This window comes from Zea mays, chromosome 10 (genome assembly GCF_902167145.1).
Source record: "Zea mays cultivar B73 chromosome 10, Zm-B73-REFERENCE-NAM-5.0, whole genome shotgun sequence".
NCBI lineage: Eukaryota > Viridiplantae > Streptophyta > Magnoliopsida > Poales > Poaceae > Zea > Zea mays.
The window spans coordinates 103,314,642-103,322,867 of NC_050105.1; positions in this window are offsets into that span (position 1 = coordinate 103,314,642).

The window sequence follows — 8,226 nt, forward strand, 5'->3', positions numbered from 1 at the left end:
GTATCCAAAGAAAAAAAACTGCACTTCAATAAGTCATAGAACTATCGGAATTCAGTTCAGAGTTTAAGAGCAAAGGATAAAGTCCAATATAAATTGACAAACTGAATGCAATAACATCTTTGTATCACCCACCCACCCCATGTGGTAGAAATTATAGACATTGTCAAATGTGAGAGACATATAACTAGGAATTTGCACAGTACATAATCACCACCCAAGCCTACAACCCACAATAGATTGATTGAAGGGCCTTCATGACATAATATACCTGCTGCTATGCTTGATGTCCTTGCCTTCGTCAATCTTTAGAAACTTATATATACGCTGCTCTAAATTATATATCCATTATTGTAAATTAGAAACTTTAGTGTTGTATATTCTAATTAAATTGGAAAGAAAGAAGGGTAGGCTTCAAGGTCCGAAGATAAATCCAGTATAAAAATTGCAGAACCATTATAACACACTAATCTTAAATTTAAAGTAATAAGTGCGTCTTAACATGATATTTTAAACAAATTACTGAAGAACTAATTTGGTACAAGCAATTAGCAGTCACAACCAAAATCATTGCTCGCAAATTAGTTCAAGTAGATGACAAGTTTTGTACATGTTGTTGCGTGTTCGAAGGATGCAGGGAGGGCATCACTTGTTCCAAACACGGGCATTGAAAGGGGATCGAGCTCAGTAGGACCTAGCATCAGACGTTGAGGTGCCCCTCCACCTTGGAGTGTACCTCGTAGGTCCACTAAACTGCCATGGGCCTGATCTGCAGCGGAACCCATCTGCCATGGGAGGATCCTCCCACCGCCGGCCAGCACCTGTCTCAACTACTAATGCTAGGAACGAAGCTAATGTTGTGGAGTCATCGGAGCAAGAGAGATGAACAAGTTAATATCTGCAGGTTGTCTAATCTGCTTGTGATGTTGTGGATGGAGCGACGTCGAGGGCAATGGCTAAACGCCGCCTCCTGTGATTCAGGGCTCATCAAATCGTGTAAACCATCGGACCCGCCAGATGCCGACGTCGATGTTGCGACCGCAATGGAGGCGGCAAGACCAAACTGAGACACGTTCATCTCAACGAGTTTGTGACACGAGCAGATGCGCTTGCTTCTCTCGCCATGGCTTGACCTGTTGCGCGTGAGGATGAAATTACACGCGAGAAATATGTGGGACGTGAGCGCGTGAGAGGATTGGGGAGGTTTTGGCCTCACGCAAATAAGCGGGAGCGCTCGGCCAGTTTGCGGAACGATGAAAACGTTGGGGAAAGCTGCGGGGTCTGTTGGAGTACGAGAATACGAAGTTTGCCCCCAAAAGCGCTTTTTCGGGTCTTTTTGGTCTCGTTCTTGGAGTTGATATAAGAAGCTAGCTCAATATATACAACAAACCAAACAAGCACGTGTTGCACCTCTTCAATCAGGCTCCATACAACCTAGTTTCCATATGCAAGATAAGCTAGCCAGAAAAGTAAACCCATCATACCCTTAGGGCTAGTAACTAATTTTCCTTTCAATCCTCTTCAATCTCGAAGGGGATTTGAGTTTACAAACAAGCCCTTAGGCTTACTTTAGATATACCCATCCCCCATGGAGATAAGAGGGGATTGAGAGACAAGTGAACTAATTTACACCTCAATCCCCTACAATCCTTATAGGGAATCATGGATCCAAACTAGCCCTTGTTTTAGGTTTTTTTTGGTTAGGAGTGAAATGAAGAGGATTGGAAGAGATTAAATCCCTTGCTAGTTAAAATTGAAAATAAGAGATTTAATGCCCTCAATTCCATCCAATCACATGCAATCGAAGAAAGCCATCGCACAAGTGCCACATCAGCAACAGTAGCAATTGACCATTGTCACACCCGGATTTAAAGACAAATCTAGATGCATATCACATGTGTGTCAGGATCAAGTTTCACACATATGATGACTCAGTGTACAAAAATCAATGTCATTATCTCTATTACATAATGAAGTTTCTCTACAAAATAACTAAATAAAGTAAACCATATGGCAACGATGATCCTCCACAATCATAGTTGACTAAAATAAGGAAAATGGACCTCAACCCATTTGACTAAATGATTTTGGTGTTTGATGATCAACATAACCTGTGGACTAATGTGTTTGCTAGTGTTTGTGTTTGTAGCTCACAGGATGCGAAGAGGATTAGACTAAGGTTCTAATGATGCAACACCTCAAAAGAAGACCTAAAAGATGCTTAGAAGATCAATAAATATCAAGCACAAGTCCAAGACTCAAGACTAAAAGAATCCCAAAAAATAGTGAAGAAATCCAAGAAGTGGATAGTCAGCTAGCGCTCTAGTGGCGCATGGTGTGAGGCCATCGGACTGTCTGCGTAGAGAGCTATGCAAATGGACTCTCGGGAGCTGTGGCACTGGACTGTTCGGTGTGCACCGGACAGTCTAGCCAACGATTGGCTACAGTTTTGTCGGCGTTTCGACCCCGGGGGGGTCCCTGGACCGACGAGTAAATTGTCGCCGCGTGTCCCAGCCCAGATGGGTCGGCGCGAGACGGGGCACGAAGGGGGGAGAAACAGCAAAGGGGAAACCCGCGGCCTTCGTGTTGTCATGCGCCCAGGTCGGGTGCGCTTGCAGTAGGGGGTTACAAGCGTCCGCGAGGGAGAGTGAGAGAGAGAGAGACTGTCTGCCAGCCCGTTCTCCCGCACGGCCAACCCTCTCGTACGAGAGCCCTGGACCTTCCTTTTATAGGCGTAAGGAGAGGGCCCAGGTGTACAATGGGGGGTGTAGCAGTGTGCTAACGTGTCTAGCAGAGAGGAGCTAGAGCCCTAAGTACATGCCGTCGTGGCAGTCAGAGAGGTTTTGGCGCCCTGTTCATGTGATGTTGTGGCCGTCGGAGGAGCGCTTGAGCCTATGGAAGTACAACTGTCAGGGCTGTCGGATCATTGCTGATGTCTCCTTGCTTCCATAAGGGGCTGAGAGCCGCCGTCGTCATGGAGCACGCGGGGTGCCATCATTACTTGTTTACCGGGGCGAGCCAGATGGGACGCCGGTCTTGTTCCCCATAGCCTGAGCTAGCTAGGGGTAGGGTAATGATGCCCCCCTGTGATGTGGTCGGTCCGAGCTCGAGGTTGGGTGAGGCGGAGGCTCCTCCGAGATCGAGGTCGAGTCCGAGCCCTAGGGTCGGGCGAGGCGGAGTCCGTCGTCCGAGGTCGAGGCTGAGTCCGAGCCCTGGGGTCAGGCGAGGCGGAGTCCGTCTTCCGAGGTCGAGGTTGAGTCCGAGCCCTGGGGTCGGGCGAGGCGGAGACCGTCTTCCGAGGTCGAGGCTAAGTCCGAGCCCTGGGGTCGGGCGAGGCGGAGTCCGTCTTCCGAGGTCGAGGCCGAGTCCGAGCCCTGGGGTCGGGCGAGGCGGAGTCCGTCGTCCGGCGTCGAGGTTGAGCCCGAGCTCTGGGGTCGGGCGAGGCGGAGCTTCTTATGGCGCCCGAGGCTGGACTTAGCTGCTGTCAGCCTCACTCTGTCGAGTGGCACAACAGTCGGAGCGGCGCAGGCGGCGCTGTTTTCCTGTCAGGCCGGTCAGTGGAGCGGTGAAGTGACTGTGGTCACTTCGGCTCTGTCGACTGAGGAGCGCGCGTCAGGATAAGGTGTCAGTCGATCCTTGCATTAAATGCTCCTGCGATACGGTCGGTTGGCGTGGCGATCTGGCCAAGGTTGCTTCTCCGCGAAGCCTTCCCAAGCTGGGCCTCGGGCGAGTCGAAGGTGCGTCCGTTGCTTGAGGGGACCCTCGGGTGAGACGTGAATCCTCCGGGGTCGGCTGCCTTTGCCCGAGGCTAGGCTCGGGCGAGGCGAGATCGTGTCCCTTGAGTGGACTGAGCCTTGAACTTAATCGCGCCCATCAGGCCTTTGCAGCTTTGTGCTGATGGGGGTTACCAGCTGAGATTAGGAGCCTTGGGGGTACCCCTAATTATGGTCCCTGACAGTGGCGCGGAGCCCGAGTGCTCTGAGGTGACTGTCGAACCCTTCCGAGGGGCCAGCCTTCGAACCTCTGATCAGTAGGAGGGCTCGGAGCCCGAGTGCTCTGAGGCGGCTGTTGAACCCTTCCGAGGGGCCAGCCTTCGAACCTCTGATCAGTAGGGGGGCTCGGGGCCCGTTTCCTTCGCGGAGAAGGATCCCTTTCGGAGTATCCCCTTTCCTGGTCTCTGTAGCAAGAGAGATAAAGAGGAAGAGGAAGAGGAAAAGGATACGAAATCGAACGACGTGGCACACCTTTTTTGACGCGGTCATTATGGAGGAGGTGAAGCATCGCCTGCTTTGCCTGCCAAAGGTGCCGCCTGTCCTACCGCAGAGTTAATGCGACGGGACGAGTGGTTCGCGGGGCAGCCGTTGTGCGTGCGCGAGCCGTTCGAGGAACGAAACATGGGCGCGTCGTCTTCACTCCGTGGGAGAGGGCTCTCTTGCTGTCCTAGGAGGGGACGTGAGCCTGCAGACGACTTGACCGCTGCTTCCGCCCGCCTGCCGCCACCATCACTGTCGGCCCATTTCTGGCCGTATCGATCGTCGCGCCTTCTCCCGCGGCTGACTGACCCGTGACCGATGTGCTCGGTTGGCACTGTTGGGCCATGCGCAGGGTTGCCTCAAGTCGCGACAGCGGTTCCACAGTCGAGAAGGCGCGGTACTAGCGCAAGTGGCGGTGCAGTTTCCCGCACGTAGTAACCAGCGCGCCGGTTACATGACGTGTGGGCCTGGGCCTCCATGCTGGATGCGTCGAAGTCGAAAGGGTGTGCCCCCTTGGTGCAGTTGCATGCCGCCTGCATGGCGGTCTGTCCTTTCACCCGCTGGTCTGGGCGAAAGTGGAGGAGTGCTTGTAATCGCTGGGCAGTTACGCGCACTGTGCGTGGCGGTTTGGCCTCTTCTATCCTGGGCCAGCTTGCATGACGCGTGGGACCCAGCCCCCGTGTCGTAGGGGGAAGACCTTGGAGCGTGTTGGTGAAGACTCAGTCCGCGACGGCTGAGGACGCAAGTGGGGAGAGTCGCCTTTAAAAGGAGGGTGACCCCCTTGGATGGCAACCATGTCTTCGCACTCCCTTCATGCATCGCGCCCTTCCACCTTCTGAGCCCCCGGATGGGGAGCGCCCGCGGTTCTTACGTCTTGTCGTCGTTGAAGGAACGCAACTTCGCGGAAGTTGGTACCTTTCAGCCATCGCTCGGCTTCAAGGATTTTCATCAGGCATCCCGGCTGCATCCCCTCGCCGGTGGTCACCCAAGACGGTGTCCACCAGTTTGATGGTGGGGAGAAGCAAGCCGGGCTGCAGCCTCTGCCCCGCCCTCAGCTTCAAGGATGTTCATCATCAGTGCTGGGAGGGGAGTGCGCCGAGTTGGGGCCTGTCTCCGCACGGGCGGCGGCCTGCTCCTTCCCTCAGTGGTCGGGGGAAGGGCGTTCGCCGTTCGTGGCGTTGGCAGCTGCCGCGTGCCTGGCTCTCCGGCCCGAGCGGCTTCGGCGCTGCTTCCGGTGCCACCTCCCACCGAGGCAGCCGGAAGAGGTTTCTCGGCCGACGAGATAGTAGGTGTCTCCCGCGGACTGACCTCCGGCTCCACGGCCTTGGTAGCTTGTCCTCGCCCCTCGAGTGGGGCCGTGGGCGAGGGCCTTGTCGCAGCAGCGTCTACCCTGAGGTCATCGCTGCTGCTATTTGGCCGCCCGGAGCGGAGGTCGTTGTCGCTGTTGCCGGAGTGGGCGGCGGCGAGCCACCTGGGGTTTTGTCGCCCCGCAGGCCCTCCAATGTGGGGGTTGTTCGTACCTGCGGGGGCGGAACCGAAGTTCCATTTGTAATGGCACCTTGAGTGCCGGTGTCTGTTCATTGTGGCTGTCGGGGCCTGAACATGTAGGTATTTTTGGTGTAATACCATGTTTTTTCCTCATTTCGAGCACTAGGACTCGCCTGTCGGCTAGCTTAACCGCTTAACCAAGTGTGAGTTGCCTCGTGCGGAAGGAGACGAGTGAGGTATCCGTATCCCGGAGGCGTAGGAGTCCCTCGGCTCGGTCGGCCTTGCCGCCCGAGGCTTCTCTTGCTTAGTTAAAGAAACCCTCGGCCGCTCTGCGATGAGCCAGAGCTGGAGGCAGTGGTGCCAGCACGGACAGAGGCAGAGTTGGCTCGAAAAGAAGCTTCGTTGGCCGGAGCCTGGCCGGGCTGTCCACTGGCCGGACCAGCGCCGGAGTCGGGTTGCCAAGGCCATGAGCCGGGCTGACGTCCTCGGGGGACAGCTGGCTGAGGCTACGGAGCAGCCGGTCGAGCCGTCTGCTCGGGCCGGGTTCCCGGAGGAGACCCTAGCGGCGATGGCCGAGGCGTGGTGCCGACAGGTTCCTTCGAGGTGGAGATCCTCCGATCGTGTTGCCGTTCGAGGCCGGGTCGGATTCCGCCGAAGGTGGAGTCGACGCCGAGGGTGCTGCTGCTCCCCCACTGATGTCTGATCCTGCAGGAACAATTTATCTTGTAGTGTGCGTATGTTTTTGCGGCCGTCGAGGCCCAAACATATCGTCGTCGTGTTGTAAAGCTGCATTTCTTTTCCCCTTGTTTCGAGTATCAGGACTTATTTGTCGGTAACAAAATTGTTTGTCCGAGCGAGAGTTACTTTTCACGCAAGGTGATGAGTGAGGTATCCGTATCCCGGAGGCGTAGGAGTCCCTCGCCTCGGTCGGCCTTGCCGCTTACGTGTACTCTTACTCGTCCATAGGATTCTATTATCGATATAGTCGAGAAGGCACGAAAAATCGTTTCAGCAGAAAAGTTTTCGAGCATTAAGACTTGTTCGGTCAGCGGAATCGCTTATCCGAGCGTGAGTTACTTATCGCAGAAGGTGATGAGTGAGGTATCTGTATCCCAGAGGCGTAGGAGTCCCTCGGCTCGGTCGGCCTTGCCTGCTTACGTGTACTCCGTCGTTTTCAGGATCCCACTTTCGAAGTAGTTGAAAAGCACGAAAGATGTTCTGGCAGAAAGACTTTTCCCGAGGAAAATTTTGACGCAGAGGGGGTTTGCCCCTTCTAGCCCCCGAGGGAGGGTCGGGCTTTGCCGAGGCAAGGCTGACCCTTCCTTGATGGTTAGACTTTATTGGCGTATGTGAACGAGGTGTATGAATGACTTGAAAACATCTTAAGGGTAGAAGCGACGTAGCTGTCGGATGTTCCAAGCGTTGCTGTAGACCTCGCCTTGACTGTTGGCCAGCTTGTACGTTCCGGGCTTCAAAATCTTGGCGATGATGAACGACCCTTCCCAGGGAGGCGTGAGCTTGTGACGCCCTCGGGCGTCTTGTCGTAGCCGAAGCACCAAGTCGCCCACCTAGAGGTCTCGGGACCGAACCCCTCGGGCGTGGTAGCGTCGCAGGGACTGCTGATACCGCGCCGAGTGTAGTAAGGCCATGTCCCGAGCCTCTTACAGCTGATCCAGTGAGTCTTCTCGGTTGGTTTGATTGCTTCGGTCATCGTACGCCCTCGTCCTCGGGGATCCGTATTCCAAGTTCGTGGGCAAGATAGCCTCGGTCCCATAGACCAGAAAGAACGGCGTGAAGCTCGTGGCTCGGCTCGGCGTTGTCCTCAGACTCCAGACCACCGAGGGGAGTTCCTTCATCCATCGCTTGCCGAACTTGTTGAGGTCGTTGTAGATCCGCGGCTTGAGTCCTTGCAGAATCATGCCGTTGGCACGCTCAACTTGCCCATTCATCATGGGGTGAGCTACGGCGGCCCAGTCCACCTAGATGTGGTGATCCTCGCAGAAGTCCAGGAACTTTCTGCCGGTGAACTGGGTGCCGTTGTCGGTGATGATGGAGTTTGGGACCCCGAAGCGATGGATGATGTTGGTGAAGAACACCACCGCCTGTTCGGACCTGATGCTGTTTAGGGGTCGGACCTCGATCCACTTGGAGAATTTGTCGATAGCGACCAGCACGTGCGTGTAGCCCCCGGGTGCCTTCTACAAGGGACCGACGAGGTCCAGACCCCACACAGCAAATGACCAGGTGATGGGTATTGTTTGCAGAGCCTGAGCGGGCAGGTGGGTCTGCCTTGCGTAGAATTGACACCCTTGGCAGGTGCGTACAATCCTAGTGGCGTCGGCCATCGCGGTTGGCCAGTAGAAACCTTGTCGGAAGGCGTTTCCAACAAGGGCTCGAGGCGCTGCGTGATAACCGCAAGCCCCCGAGTGTATTTCTTGTAATAACTCCTGACCTTCGGCGATGGATATGCATCGCTGGAGGATGCCTG